The sequence below is a fragment of the Sturnus vulgaris genome, chromosome 5, assembly GCF_052056855.1.
Source record: "Sturnus vulgaris isolate bStuVul1 chromosome 5, bStuVul1.hap1, whole genome shotgun sequence".
In the NCBI taxonomy this organism is placed as follows: domain Eukaryota; kingdom Metazoa; phylum Chordata; class Aves; order Passeriformes; family Sturnidae; genus Sturnus; species Sturnus vulgaris.
In genome coordinates, this window is record NC_142247.1 from 7,478,752 (window position 1) to 7,494,201 (window position 15,450).

At 46.2% G+C, this 15,450-nt stretch overlaps 1 protein-coding gene across 14 annotated transcripts in view; it reads right to left on the reverse strand.

The window, feature by feature from the left end:
- PPFIBP1 (PPFIB scaffold protein 1) overlaps positions 1-1,126 on the reverse strand; it is a 102,557-nt gene extending 101,431 nt beyond the window's left edge. For 8 of the 14 annotated variants that reach the window (XM_014881300.2, XM_014881274.2, XM_014881266.2 and 5 more), the window contains exon 1: positions 1,057-1,125. The gene's annotated coding sequence lies outside the window, so the exon portion shown is untranslated. Of the gene's footprint in view, positions 1-1,056 lie in introns of all 14 variants that reach the window. The other 6 variants (XM_088164742.1, XM_088164737.1, XM_088164729.1 and 3 more) reach the window with 2 other exon arrangements.
- Positions 1,127-15,450: the final 14,324 nt, after the last annotated feature.

Here is a 15,450-nt window from a genome sequence, read left to right on the forward strand (position 1 = left end):
AATCCTCAAGATACAGCTGCTCCCTTTAATAGAGGCAATAAATCCCAAGCTGACACTCTGGGACATCTTCCTCCCCAAATCTCCACGGTGTAAGCATGGAGAATATTCCCACTCTGTGACCCATTTCTGCTGTTTACTTTTTGGAATGCAGCGACACTTGTATTGCTCAATGTGCTGCCAGAGCAATCGCACAGAGCCTGCACACGGTGCTGCTGGCAGTGGCTGTGCTCGGGCCAGGACAAGGAGAGCCAGCAGAGCCTCTGAAGGCTCAGGCACAGCCAAGCCCAGCCTGAAACTCTTCCTTGTGTTCCTCACTCACTCACACGAGGGAGCACACACGTGTTACAGCACAGCCAAGCTTTAACACCAAGGCTTCCCTTCCCCCCAGGAAGGTGTAAAGCACCTTTTTACAGCTCCAGCTGCACCCCAGCCACGGTGTGAGCAAGCACAGCTAGTGCAGCTTTTCCAAGGCACAGCTCAAGCAGAAACAGACCTCGAGAAAATAATTACAGGATGTAAGAACCCCAGGCCTTGAATCACACCACACTTGTTAGCTCTAGATAAAACTCCTAACTGCAGTTTCACAGCACCAGTGCCTGAAGCGTCCTACCAGAGCCTGAAAAGATTAAACTGGAGACTGCCAAACTTTCCCCAAAACTTCCCGAAAAGTTACGTCAGGTCCAGCACACAAACAAGGCACAGAAGGTCGGGAGTGCCGAAAGCACCGGGAGGCGGCACGGGGACAGGGACACACAGAGGAACAGGGACACGCAGGGGGACAGAGGGTGGCGGGATGTGGAGGGGCACGGGGACAGGGACACGAAGCGGGGACAGAGCCTGGCAGGATGTGGCAGAGCAGCCCCCCCCGTTGCCCCCCGCTCCGGGCACACGCGGCACTACCGTCCCCGGGCCCGGGCCGGCTCCGGCCCCGCTGCCGGGGGCCCCGGGCCATGGCGGCAGCAGAGGAGGAGCCGCCGGGGCAGGGCACGGCGGGATCCCGCCGGGACACGAAGTTGCCGCAGTCGGCTCCGAGCGGGTCCCAGGAACTTCCCTTACCTGCGGCCGAATCGCGCAGAGCCCTCCCGGGGCGGCCGCGCCTCCGCCGGCTCCCGGGCAGCCCCCGCCGCCGTCCCGCCCGCGCCGCTCCGCTCGGAGCCCGCCCCGCTCCGCCCCGCTCCGCCCGCGGCCCCGGGAGCGGCCCCGAGCCGCCGCTCTGCCCCGCCCGGCCGAGGCACCGCCCGCCGCCGCTGCCGGGGCCGGCCATGAGGGAGCCGCCGGGTTCGCGGTGCCCCTCACGGGCGGTCGCAGCGTCGCTGGGGCTGGGAGAGTCCTCAGAGACCATGGAGTGCAGCCCGTGGCGGAACACCAAGGGACACGTCCAGCCTCAAAACACTCGCAGGAGCCGTGACTCCGCCACCTCCCTGCGAACAGCCCGGGCTGCTGTGCCCGGAACCCGGCCTGCCCTGCCCACCTCGGCACCCCGACAGTGTCCCCGGGCTGAAGCAGCCCCAGATCCCCCGAATCGCTCCTTGGAAAGGGAAGGGCTCCGGCCGCGGTCCCGAGCACCCAGTGACACCCTGGTTAAATAAATATGCTTAAATTAAATAAATCTGCAGCGCGCCCATGCCAGCGGTTTGCCTCAGTGCTGAGGATAAACACGGTGCAGGTTTTAATGCAGTGATCCTTGCTACATTGACACGAGCATCACTCTCTCATTCGTACAGTGTAAGGGACTCAGAGCACTCCATCAACAGCCTCTAAGACACGCCAAAAACCTTTGCCAGCTCCATGGCAGAAAGGCCTGAGATGCTGCTCTTTCAGGAGTGGAGCCACACAAATAACAGACCAAGGGGTTCAGCCAACTAACTCTTAGTTTTGTTGGAGTTGACTCAAAGCTCTTCCTCCCATCCCGTCTCCAAGAGCTGGGTTAGAGCAAACTTTTCATGTTTTGTTCATGAAAAAGACAATTTACTTGTACTCTTTTTTCTGACCAGAACATGCAAAAAAGTGGGAGTTATCATTCAAAATGGAAAAACTGTATGTTGAAAGCAAACATTTTGAATTCCCAACAAAAATAGGAAGGTATAGTTTGCTTTTAAGCACAGTTTGCAAAGCAGACAAGTCGATCCAAAACACTTTTTTTTTCTGGCAGGTTACCAGCTTGTCTCATTGGCCACACAGCTCCAGTGTGTCTCAGGTTAAACAGCAGGACTGAGTTTTAGACTATGAGAAAAGTAGTTTAAAATTACCTGGGTTTCTTTGATACCTTCTATTTCTAGTGCCTCTGTTTCAAAACGTTGGTGCCTACCTGTGGTTCTGATGTTCTGCAGCTGGTCTTTTTTGCCCATTTTCCTTAAATCTTCATCAGTTCTCCAGCAAATGTTACCAGTTTGCTGTCAGCTGATGGGTGAGTGCTGATCACACTCCAGGTCACACCAGGCTGAATCACAGGGATCCCACTCCAGCACTCCATCCTTCCTGAAATGGACTTGGATTTCCCAATAACAAGCACTTGGAACAAATATGGATCCACGATTCTTCAGCCTTTGGTTTTTTTAATTGAATTTTCTGTTGATTGCGTTTTTTGCACTTTGAATTTTTAATTCAGAAAGTGAAGATCTTTATTAGAAAACCTAATGCAGAAGGGCTTCATTTGTCAGGATGACGTGAGAGAGATCTCTGAAAACAAATCTTAGCAGACAGAACATTTAAAACAACTGTTTGGATTCTTTAATCAAAGAAAATACCTTTGCAAGTTAAGACAAATCTCTGATAAGGTTTTCTGGTGTGTTTATCTCTCATCTCCCAGGATAGCTTAGCCCTTTTTGCTCCAGGCTGGTTTGCAAGGAATGGTTGATTTTCTCCACCTTTGTGAAAATGCAGCAGCCTCTGAGAAGGCAAACAATTTGCTGGTTCCTCCTGTGAAGGCTTTGGGAGGTTTCAAGGAGTAAGAGCATTTTCCAGCATTGTTCACTCCTTGAGGAGGTGAAGGAAAAGAGCTTTTCCCTCACTTTACACTGGGAACATGCACTGTCTCCGTGGTTACAAATCAATAAATGGCATTAAGCCCAGTACTTCAAGAGCTGTCAGAGGCATTTTGAAGAAGCAGTGTGCACTTTCTTCCAAGATTTTCTTTGGGCAGTACTTCCCATCTCCCACACACTCATGGCATGGTACAGCCAGGAGTAGTGTCCTAGTGCAGTTAATTTTCAGCTGGGTCAGTGGGGTGAGCAGATGAGCTCCAAGATTCCTGGCACAAAGCAGATGATTTTAAGAAAAAATTCTTCCACATCAGAGTGCTGAGACACAGAGTACCCAGAGAAGCTGTGGCTGCCCCATGCATGGAAGCATCCAAGGCCAGGCTGGATGGGGCTCTGAGCAACCTGGGATAGTGGAAGGTGTCCCTGCCCATGGCAGGGAGTGGGAACTGGATGATCCTTGAGGTCCTTTCCAACCCAACCCATGCTATAATTCTGTGATTCTATCAGTGCTAGTTCGGGGGGAAGGCACTGAAACACAATAAAAAAACATGTACATCACAGCCAATTTTTAACAAATTTTTAAAATAAATTCAGCACTTCGTTGACCCCAAAGGTTTTCCTTTAGACCAAACCCATTCCCCAAAATACAATAGCTGAAAGAGCTGACGGATCTCCTTCCCAAAGAACAATGGTTTCCCACCCTGGCTGTGCATGGCTTTCACTTCAGGACAGCTCAGAAAGTGGACTCAGTGCGTCCCTCTTTTTATTCCCAGCTGGGAATTAACCCTGCAGCTGAGCCAGGGTGTTTTCAGGTCAGGGCTGCACCATCAACTCTCCTGGCACAGTTGTGTCAGTCAGGGCTGTGATAAGATCCTCTGAAGGCAGAGCTGTGCCAGCAAAAGGACCTTGTGCAGATGGAGGTAAACACAGAGAAAACGGTGCTTTTGTCCTGGGAGCTTCTTTCACATGAGGGAGCTGGAATTCATTCTCTCAGCACAGTTTTACTGTTAAAAGCCATTATCTTGGAAATGTTTTCTCTTCTGACCAACTATTGCAGCTGGGCTGTCAAAGCTGTCCTGGCTTTCAGCTACCTGAGGTATCCTGATTGTTAAATACTCAACAGAGCAAACTGGTTTGGCCTTGAGCTTCAGTATGACACCATGTTCAGTCCTGGGACAAAGCACTGCACAAACAATTTCTAGCTGTAAAATCCATACCTGAACCTTTCTCCTCATATTTAAATTCCCCTCCAATCCCTTCCTAAAAAAGACAGGAGAGATGCAGTGCCCAAAGGATTGATAATCCAGAGCAGCTGAAAGTACAAAATGGTCCCAAACTGTACCCCCAGAACAGTCCAACCTCTGACCTCAGCTGTCCCATCCCTGGCTCTTCCCACAGTGTTTGAAAACACAAAGAAAAGCCCTGCACACTGAACCTGCTGCTGAACTGATGGAAGAGACACTGTCCTGTCTTAGCTCTGCTGCAAAGTTTCTGCTCTAAAGTTCCTCTGTCCTGAAGTTTCTGGTTTCAACCCCCCAAAAAGCAGAAGGCCGTATAAGAAGTGACCAATCTGCCCCAGTGCTTGGGATTGTTTCAAGTGCCCGGTTTCAAATGATCAGTCGTGTATTTGATCTGGAATGTTGTGTTCCAGCCCTTGAAAATCAAGAAAAAGCAAACTCTAGTTCCTTTTTGAGTGGACAAAGAAGTTTTCTATAAAATTTCACATACCCATGAGGGTGCAAAAGTAATTAGCTGCAGAAACCTCTCCAGCATGAACACTGAGCGTGAACCAGCATGAACCTCAGAAATGTGTCAGCGTGGATCTGGAAATCACAAAGAGCAGTGTTACAAATCAGAAGATGCTGCATATTTTATGTAAAATGTGAGCAAGAGAAAACCTCCTGGCATGAGCAGGAACCACATCAGGCTCATCTGGAGGAATCCATACCGAGGCAATAGCACAGCTGCTTGAAAAGATCGGGTGTTCCAGACCATTGTCTTCCTATTACCCTGAATCATTGCTGTCATCAAAAGCAGGAAAGGAAAGGTTACACTTCGAGAAAGTTTTACATTCTTAAATTTCTGCAGGCCTACCAAACATTTTTTTCCTCTCCCTGGAGGTCTCCCACTCAGTAACTTACGTATAAGTGCACTTTAACTGGGCTGAAATTAGGTTCACGTACATGTACTTGTTACAGCATTCTCTCCATTTCAGTATCAGCAGATAATGGTTGCTTACACTCAGGAGAGGATTTCTGGTATAGTCAGAGCTCAATGGAGCTTAAGAAAAGCCCTTTGGGTACTCAAAGTGTTTAACTTCCAACACAGGACAAAATGTTCACCAGAGGAGTCAGGAACTGGCATAGAGGTGCCAGCAATAACTTTTCCTGGTAGCCCCACACTGGAATGTCCCAGATAAGCGCCTCTCCACTGAAATGCACACACGTGGCTGGCACAGCAAGGCACATACCCGAGTCTGTGAAGCACAGCAAAGTGTTATCAGAGCAAAGCAGGCGTGCTGGATGCAGCAGGACATAACAACCCTACCAGAAATTCCCTTTGTAGCATCTGCCTAATCTGGAGGAGACTTTCCTTCTAGCCACAGCCAAACTCATCCCTTGCACAACTCACACAGTTAATCACAGCTGACCTCACTGCCACCCTTCATCCATGCCTGGCTGCTGATGACATCCTACACCTAAGCTTTGCTCCCCAGCCACCAGGATAACTCTCACTTTTCACGTCCCACTAATTATGAGCATATATTGCTTTCAAAACGTCTTTCCACATTCCCATTGCCTGGGGAATTGTGTGAATGTTTTCCTTAAATTTTCCTGAAGTTTCTCAGATACCCAAGCGCATCTCCTGGTTTGTTCTTGGCATCAGCTTGGAGCTGGTAATGAAAAACCACCTGAAGTGCTGCTCAAGGCGGTCTCTCCACAGTGCTGACAGAACCAGGCACTCCCCAAATTCCTGCAGCACTGGGACAGCCATGAAGCACCTCTCTGAAGGGAATCTCAAGCAGTGCGAGTACCGGGGCGGGGCTGTGATGCTGCAGAGGGTTCATCCATCCCCCGTGCGCTCCCTGCGGGAGCAGCCGGGCTGAGCGCGGATGTCGCTGCCCGGCACGCTGCCGCTCCGTGCAGCTCGCACAATGAGGCAGTGTCAGAGCCAGCCGGACCCTGGGCTCAGGCTTGAAGTGGCCTTCGGGAGCGGAAAACAAGGCTCTTCAGACATTCCTGAAATATTCGGGCTGAGAGGCCGCGGAGGAAGGCGACAGCATCCTGCCCAGACGGGAGCAGGAACTGCGTTTGCTTCCCTGCTCCAAGAGATGTGTCCACATCGTTTGTTCCTGGACTGACCTCTCTGGAATTGCCTTTTGCTGGTGACTCACTGAGGTGGGAAGCCAAACCAGGCTGAGTCAATCAGGTGGCAGGACCCAAGCAAGTTAATCACTTGAGATTACTGGGATCTTCTGCTCTGGAGAGACAAGAAGTGATAAGGAAAGTCTTAGGGGCTGACTGGAGTAGTCACTGAGCTGTCTCACTCTATCAGTCAGCACGGTGCTTGCCATGCTCCAAGCAAAGTGACAGACAGCCAGAAAACAGGGATTATTTTGTCCTGAAAGAAGGGAGAAACGTGGAAAATACAGCTCCAAGGGAGCACTAAGAAATGGTGATCATCAATTTAGGTACTCTTGGTTTTGATCTCTCTCTCCCTCTCCACAGATGTGGAGAATAAAGCTTTCATTCATGGAAGATACCTATTTTTTAGGTTAGAAAAGACATAAAAATTATCTTTATTCTTCACTTCACTTGTGAGCCCTGTCTTTTTGTGTTAAGGATAAGTAGAAGAAGCAAAGGCATTTTGTTTAAGTGGGAAGTAAGTCATGTCTGAGTGAGTATGGCTGATAGGAATAGTTTATAAATAGAACTTCACTAAACCTATAAAATTAAAATATTTACATTATATACCTAAAACGAACTATTTGAGAACCAACCATGAGACAAACAATGGGGTAAAAACTAAAATCACCTTCAGCTTTCCTGCCAGAAGGTGTGGAAGATGGACTGAATTTCATTTGTCTGCTGGTGAATTGGAGGAAAGAGTTGCCTCTTCCACAGAAGTGTCTGAATATCTCACTGAAGTCATTGCACAGTCGAAATCTGGATGTCACAAAATCATAGACTTTGGTTTGGGTTGGAAGAGACCTTAAAGCCCATCCAGTTCCACCCCCCTGCCGTGGGCAGGGACACCTTCCACTATCCCAGGTTGCTCAGAGCCCCATCCAGTCTGGCCTTGGGCACTGCCAGGGATGGAACATCCACAACTTCTCAGGGCAAGCTGTGCCAGAGCTTCACCACCCTCACAGGGAACAATTTCTTCTGCTTTTTCAGATTGCACTTATTTAGCAATGTCCCTCTTAAAGCTGGCCAAACACTTTAATTTCCATCGCTGACAAAACATTGATTTTAACATTTTGAGAGACACAGAGCAATGCATTTGGGATGAAGAGATGGATGTTTAGGATTTTCGTGAAAGCAAATATTCCAAGAACAGCAGCTAAGCAAAATAATATGAAAATCACAATGTAAACATCAAGCTATTTCATGGGAACACACATGTGTTCATCCACGGATTAGCCTGGAAAATGTGGTGGGAGACCAAGTGAGGAGGTGAAGGTTGGGACAAAGAGCACGAGAGTTCTGCCAGGCTGCAGGGTCCCTCTGTCTTGTTTGGCTGTACCTTTTGCATCCATTTAAGGTGTCCTGCTGCCACTGCAGCTCCTGCACAGGGGCAAGAAGAACAACCTGGATGCATCACACGTTGTGGGTGATGAACGGTCAGACACAAAGCAGAAAAGGCAAGGCACAGAAAGCAGGCGAGCACAGCACAAGGGCAGATAAGCAAACACGCATCTCAGATGAGATTAATGACACCCCGAGCCCGACCTTGCTGAGGATGGGAGCCACACCTCCTCTGGCAGCTCAGCTTCATGGCAATACCCACGTCTGCTTGGCTAAATGCCTCCTGCAGAACGTTCTACAAGCCCTATCAGATCATTAATGCCCAATTTGCGAGGGATCCTGCATCAGCGTCCTGTCCTGTTTTGCCAAAAACCTCCAGAAAACTTCTTTAAAGAGACAGAGGTGAGAGTGCACCAAGCAGGTTTCACCAAGGCCTCCGAGAGCAAAAGGTCAGCTTCAGTTTCAGAGAACAGCTGTGTCCATCTTCTAGAAAAGCACCTTTGGTTCCCAAAAGAGTAGTTTTCTCTTACAAAGGTTCTTTAAAGAAGTTTCAAATATAAGTGATCAAAGTCATTGCTGCGGGTTATTTTCTAATCCTGGGTTCTGGAAATAACTATTTCAGCATTTCCAAATAAATTAGTCTCCACTTCTCCTTACTCAGATTACTTCTTGTGTACTTACATACAGCACTGCTATATTTCTGCACAAACCACCTGAAAATTAAAAAAAAAATAGCAGGAAATTCCAATATGAGGCCTTTAATTTATACACAAGACATGTGCAGGGGACATTAAAAGATGTTTCAGTCCATTTCAGGCATCTGAGGAATGATATTTTCATATTTAAGATAGAACAAGTCAGAAGTAATCATTATCTTCTGGCAAGTGTTTTCCAAACAGAGAAGTCCTCCTTAATGTTTATTTAGACTGGATGATTTTTAAAAATCTTGTCTTCTTCTAAAGTATATGTCTATACTTTTACATATACATAAGTAAACACTTAAGTTGGATTCAATAATAATTCAATAGCATACTTAAGATATAAGCCTATTTAAAATAAGGGGTGAAATTCTTACACTGAGTATTAAAACATAAGTTTTATATACGTATATATTAAAATTAAATAAAATTCAAGGTGAAAATCATGAACATTTGCTACTAAAGTTTTAAAGAACATAAAATCAGCCTAGCTGATGGAATTACCATCTGAACATCTGGAACAAGAATTGGCTGAAGTGAACCAGCTTTTGATAAAAAGGGATTTTCCTACATGTGCAGAAAGGATATTGGAGCTGAACAAGCTGAGTAATCTGAAACAGAAATAGCAATAAGTTCAAAGCTCAGAAAATAACTGAGAACTACCCACCAAAAGTTTGTGTTCCTGGCTGAACTGTGAATAAAAGCAGGGAATGGAAGTGCCACCTCTCTTCAGGATTACATTTTGAGGAATACTGACCAGCAGCAAGTACTTTGATTCACCACGTGTAAATGATCTAAATCAGCTACTTTTTATGAAAAAATATACAGTGATGAGCTTTGCATGGGTTCTTCTGTGGACAGCCTGCCTGTAATGGTCTGCCAGGTTAGTCAGATATAATTAATAAATAAACATGTGATACATGGGCGTGTTCCTGCAGGGGACAAACTGACCTCCCTTTCCCCTGCAAACACAGGAGATCATGGGAATGTTCCATTAACACATGTTGCATTTCTTATGATAAAGTATGATGGAAAAAGGACTTAAAAATCACAGTTCTTTCCTGTCCCTCATTGTCACTCAGCCCACAGAATCCCCATGGGCTGCAGCAATCAGTGTGGGTCCCCAGTGAGCTACCAAAGCTGCATTAAGTGTGTGTGTGTGGGGGGGGGCATTTTTAAATTCAACATGTCATAGTTTGCACATAGGAAGACATGAAGGCAAGCTGCCCTCCTGCTTCCCATGAAAATTATGCAGCTGGTTGCTCCTGCATTAACAAGCTGGGGGACAAAAATCAAAGGAGAGCTGGGAGACTGACACAGGTCCCCAGTGACTTCAACAAACACGAGTTTCAGGCAAATATTCATTCAAAACATTTGGCTCATCCAACCCAAAGGCAGCCATGGCATTCCCAAAAAGGGGGTGTCAGAAATGAGTTTTTGCTCTGCTCATAGCTCACATCCCCTTCTCTGCCCCAGGTCTCAAGACTGATTCCACCTGGAATTTGCTTTCCTTGGGAAGGCAGCTGGCACAAGTGCTGTGCAGGCCTGCCAGCAGCTTTTGGAGTGTCACAGGGAGAACTAATCTCTCTAAATAATGATCTGAACTTCCAGCATCAATACAGTGTTACTGTGAAATGGCTGAATGAGACTCAACAGACTGTTGCTGTGGGGAGGATGAGGATGAGAGGAAGGAGCCTGGGAGGAAGCCAGCAGAGGGGACAAGCATAGCACACTTCCAGGCTGGGAGGGGTTGTGCTCACATGCACCTCAGATGGACACACATCTTTTCTAGGACTCCAGCACTGGGAAACGTTGGTTTACATGTCCTGATGTCCCTCACAAGGCCTGGACCAGAGGGGCAGGATAAGGAGGGGGATTGAGAGCACAAAGAGAATGTAATTTTATACAAAACCCAGAAAGAAATCGCGGGAAGAAGAGATGCCAAGAGACAAAATGGCAACCTCCAGTCATATTATGCTTGTCTTTCCCCTCCATTCCTTGTTGTAACATGTTGTAGGTACTTGTCTTACCTGCAGCTTCTGAAGGCAAGAACCTACAGCTGCAGGACACCAGAGTTCCTCTGTCTTGGTGAGTAAACACCATGCTGGTGCAGGAGGAACAAGAACATCTCTCTGACAGCTGAAATTTCCATCTGCACTCTGCTCGGTGAGGGCTGGTATCATTTATTTGTCGGTGCCCTGCAGCAGATCTGCCTCTCTGCTTGAATGCTCCCACTTCACAAAAAAAAGCCCCTCCAGCTTTCTAGACCAGCTCCGTAGCTGGCAGGAGGGGGAAATGTCAAACTAGCACAGAATGATATTTAAAGAGAAGCATTACCCAGCAGAGCAGGCAGGTCTGCAGGGGATGTTTCTGAACCAGAGCTAGGACAAACTCTAGAATAACATTTCCCTGCTTGTGCACCAGTGCCTTCACTGGGATTTGCCTGTCTCTGTGGCCATCCCTGCCTGTCAGTTAAACCACAGGTTCCCTGTGGTGACAATACCAGGACAGATGCTGAGGAAGACAATGCCACTGCTGTGATTTCCCTGGCTCTCCGAGCTGGGGAGCAGGTGCAGCACCCAGGGAGGATCTCTCTCTGAAACATTTGGGTTCCTTGCACATTCCCAGCTTCTGCTACACACACCATGCTGAATCTTCTGTTCTCACTTTCTGGTAATCAGGACCACCATCTGGCCTAATCTGAGCTCTGCCTGGTAGGAATGTTCTAGAGGACTCTTTCAAGGGCAGCACTACTCAGCTCAGTGACTGGCTGTAAACAAGGCATTGGAAGTCCTGACTTCAGGAATCTCATTTAATAAAAATTGGGTTTTTTTTAAAAGAAACCCTTCATCCAAGATATATCTCACAGTAGCTGTCTGGAAAGTAATAGCTGATGAGGAAGAATGGAGAAGAGACAACTGAGATGGGATATTACCAATATATCCAAATATTTTAAGGGTGTGTGTCAAGAAGAGGGGAACAGGCTCTTTTCAGTAGTGCCCAGTGATAAGACAAGAAACAATGGGCACAAAGTGTAACACAAGAAGTTCCATTTGAACATGAGGAAAAATTCTTTACTTTGCAGGTGACTGAAAAAGGCTGCCCAGAGAGGGTGTGGAATCTCTTTCTCTAGAGAAATTCACCACTCACCTGGGTGTGATCCTGTGCAACCTGCTTCTAGTGAACCTGCTTGAGCAGGGGGCTTGGGCTGGGTGATCTCCAGAGGTTCCTTCCAGTTCCATCCATTCTGTGATCATCAAGGCCAGGAACAAAATAGAGATTAGCTCCATCCCCCTGAGAGAAGTGTGCAGAATCAGGTATTTCTATGTACAACCCTCTCCTAGAGATTTCAATCCTCTCTCATCCTGAGAGAATAACATCAATTTACACTTTGCACACCACAGGGAACATGTTAAAATCACCCGAGGGAACAATTACAAGTACAAACCCAGCAATGACCCAGGTACACCTGCAAGAAGGGCACTTTGGCCACACAATTCTTTGTAGTGAGACACTAAAGCCTCTGTATTCTGTACTAATGTGGGGGGATAGCAAATCCACAGCTGCCATTGGCACTCTGCTGCATTGCAGAATTACATCTTCAGTGCATCATTACTTGGGGATGAGTATTCAGCTATAGAGAAGACAGCTGGGTGGGCTATTGTGAGACAGGAAATCCTATAGATAGCACAAAGCTCATCTCCACATGCCATTTTCTCCAAAAACCTTCTAAAGTCAAGTCTCAGTAAGAACTCACACTCACTGTCAATCTGATGAGATTTAAATATAAACAGTGATTGATGTAACAGCAGTGCAGGGCCAATGTGTACACAAGTTCTTTTTTTCTTCAGATATCAGATCAACTCCATATGTTGGGTTTCTAGTCAGCAGCTGTGTCTCAGCTATTGATTAGATTTTAATTAATTAAGCTGAAAAAGAGTGTCTCTGCTTGCAAGTTCACCTTCTCAGACTCAAGTTTGGTTCATTCTGCTTATTTCGCTTTTCAGGAAGAACTACCAACAAAATCATCACAGCGAGGCTGCAGCAGCATTTCTTGCCAGGCAAGGAGAGCCAGCAGCAGGAGACAACTGACTTCTCCAGGCCTTGAAGTCCAGCCACTACACTGTTCTTTGATACACATTGTTGTTTTTTTTATCCTAATAGCATTCATTAGGATTAATACCATTTCATTAACAAATTGGCAAGAACTTTCCATGTCACACCTGAGCTACAGTACAAGCTGTGACACTGATTTCTTTATGGCATTAACTGTCTGCCCCCTGTACATTGCTCAGAAATGCAGCCTCAGCTTGACAATAATTACATTTGGCAATTATTAACTCTCCATCTGTGCAGCCTTCCCAGGTAGGAGAAGCCTTGCCTCAGCTTTGAGCACTTTATGATTGTTCTTATTGTAACAGTGAATTGATTCTTCTCAGGGAAAGGCCTTTGAAGTGTGGAGTGCTTTGGGCTGTGTTTTCACAGGTATGGAGTCCAAAGGTCGCCCAGAATGCAAAGCTGAAGGATTAAACACAGAGATCCCAACACCAGGGCCACTGTTTAAAATGCACAATGGCTGAACTCAATATCCTTGTATATGTGATGTAAAGCAGAATAAAAATAGCAGTGGAGAGAGCTCCCTCCTATTTTTCATTTCTTTCATGGGTTTACAACAGCATCCACACCAAGGTCCATCCCTGAATGCAAAGTGTGCCCAAGGAGCCTGCTCTAGCTCCCTGTGAGGCTGAGGAACAGCTCTCAGTAGGCATTGTGAGGCAAATGATGTTGTAGACACTGATGTTAAAGCACTGAAGTTCAGCCATCTTCCAGCCACTGCCAAGAAGCAAAGCTGCTGCAGTCAGAACTCACTCCCCATACCCAAAATCATTGGATTTTATGAGAAATAGAGCTTTGCATAGTTGGTGGTTTCAGCCTTATCATGCCAATAAAAACAGCAAAAAGGTTTTTGATGTTAGTTCTAGGGTCCTGACTGGTTTTCAAATAAAAATCTGAGGAATTCCAGTCCCAAGAGTTTTCCTAGCTCAGCATTTTTCTTCCCTGCCTGCTCTCAGGAGCACCAGTGGCAGGGATCATCCTTTTCATGGAAAGTCTCAGAACCAAGAATTACAAATTACTCCTCTGCACAGCACCCTTTGACTACCAACCTGCTACATAAGTGGGGACCCAAACCAGGTTATTTCAGCAGTAGTAACAGATTAGGAAGCAAAGAGGTCCCTTCCCAAACTCCAGGTAAACCCCACATCAGTGGGATTTGGTGAGCTCCAAACAGCAGTAACATCTATGCTATCTTAGCAGGGTTTCGGATTTGATGGCCTAATTCCTATTCTCAGCTTTACACTCATTCAAATGATGTAATTCTGCACTGACAAATCACCCCAAACGAAAAGCCAGATAATGAGATTTTGCAGATTAAGTCCAGGTTTCTCATTATAAAGACTAAGTAGAAACCCACTGGAATCCTCCTTATTTCAGAAGGCAGATGAGGTGAGACACTGAGTTACCACTGCCACACCATGCAGTGAGGCTGGGGGTTGGACAACACTCAAGACATGGAAGTGTCAGTCTTGTTGAGTGTGTGTTTTGATTTGGGCCCATCTTTACACCAAGACTTCTGCATATGGAATGACACAGCTACAAGTGATGGGAGAGCAGATATTTCTCAAGTGTGAGAGGGTCAGGCCCTCACTTCTCATGGAAATGAGGCCAGAGGCAGCACCTCCCTCCATCAAACACTGAAAACACAAGCCAAGGGAGAGTACTGAACTAATCCTTTCCTACAGAGAGGCTTGAGGAATGTGTGGAGCAATCCCAGCTGGGCGGCTCAAATCCCAACAGAGTGTTAGTCTGAATTTTCACCACAATTCACACGTAGAGATGTCACTTATGTGAAAAAACCACCAACTTCAGCATCCAGTGATCAGCATTCTGTGGGGAGCCTCATTCCTCCTCCTGAACAGGAGTGTGCTGCCTTCCTCATCTCCTTCTGGCCCAGAGAATCTTTCCCTTATTCCAACACACAGCGACTCTTTCAACAGGCAAGATCAGAAGACATTTCCAATTTGTTTTGTAGGCTTTGGGAAAGTAAATTCATCACTAAAAATGCACAGCAATCATAAGAATGGCTGTAACAATGAGAACCCATAGGCAAAGTTAAAAATCTGGAAGTGGTATCCCAAGTTGACAGAAAGGGAGTCACATCTGCTCAGTAAAGTTTGCAGCTATTTTTGTGTGGCTTTGCTTAAGCCAAACGATGGCTGAATCCACATGTTTATCCTGGCTTTGCTCTGCAGCCAAGTTTCTTATTTCCATAGGAGAAGCTCTGCTCAGCTCACTATTAATATTTGTCCTGGAATTTCAGCAAAAGGCCCTTGAACTCCCAAGTGATGTCTGATGCAGGAAGAACTCAGCAATTTGTTAGTGTTTACACATTCTTAAGAAAATGTTACTAGTTTTTTCCTAATGTTAATGAACCTGTGTGTTTCTTGGAGAAATATTTCAGCTAAAATTATTGCGTTAAAAATCAAAGGTTTGAAGCTGAGGTGCAGATCACTTCCATTTCAGTTTTAATAGATCACTTCTATTTAAGTTTTCTATATTTTTACAAATATCTCAATATAGTTAAGATGCTGTAAACATTTACTAAAAAGTGATTCTTTTTTTTGCTTGTGGCTCAACCTGTTTTTCTTATTTTTTCTCTTTTTTTTTTACTTTCAGTGCAGAATTACTGTGCTGCCACGAGTTTCCACTTAACCACCAACTAATGCAGCAATTTAATTGTGGAGTTTAATTTTACCATGTACACTCCAAGTGTAAATATTTATTTAAACATGGGGATAATTCTAAACAGAGCTAGTCTAGAATAAAAGCTACTTACACTAAAATGCCTGGCAGATGAAACTTCTAGACAATGTTTACACCATCCTGAGAGTGCTGTGTGGAGAATCCCAAGCTGGATCTGGAGGTAGGTGGTGGAAGAGAAGCCAGGTAAGTTTATCTGCTGGG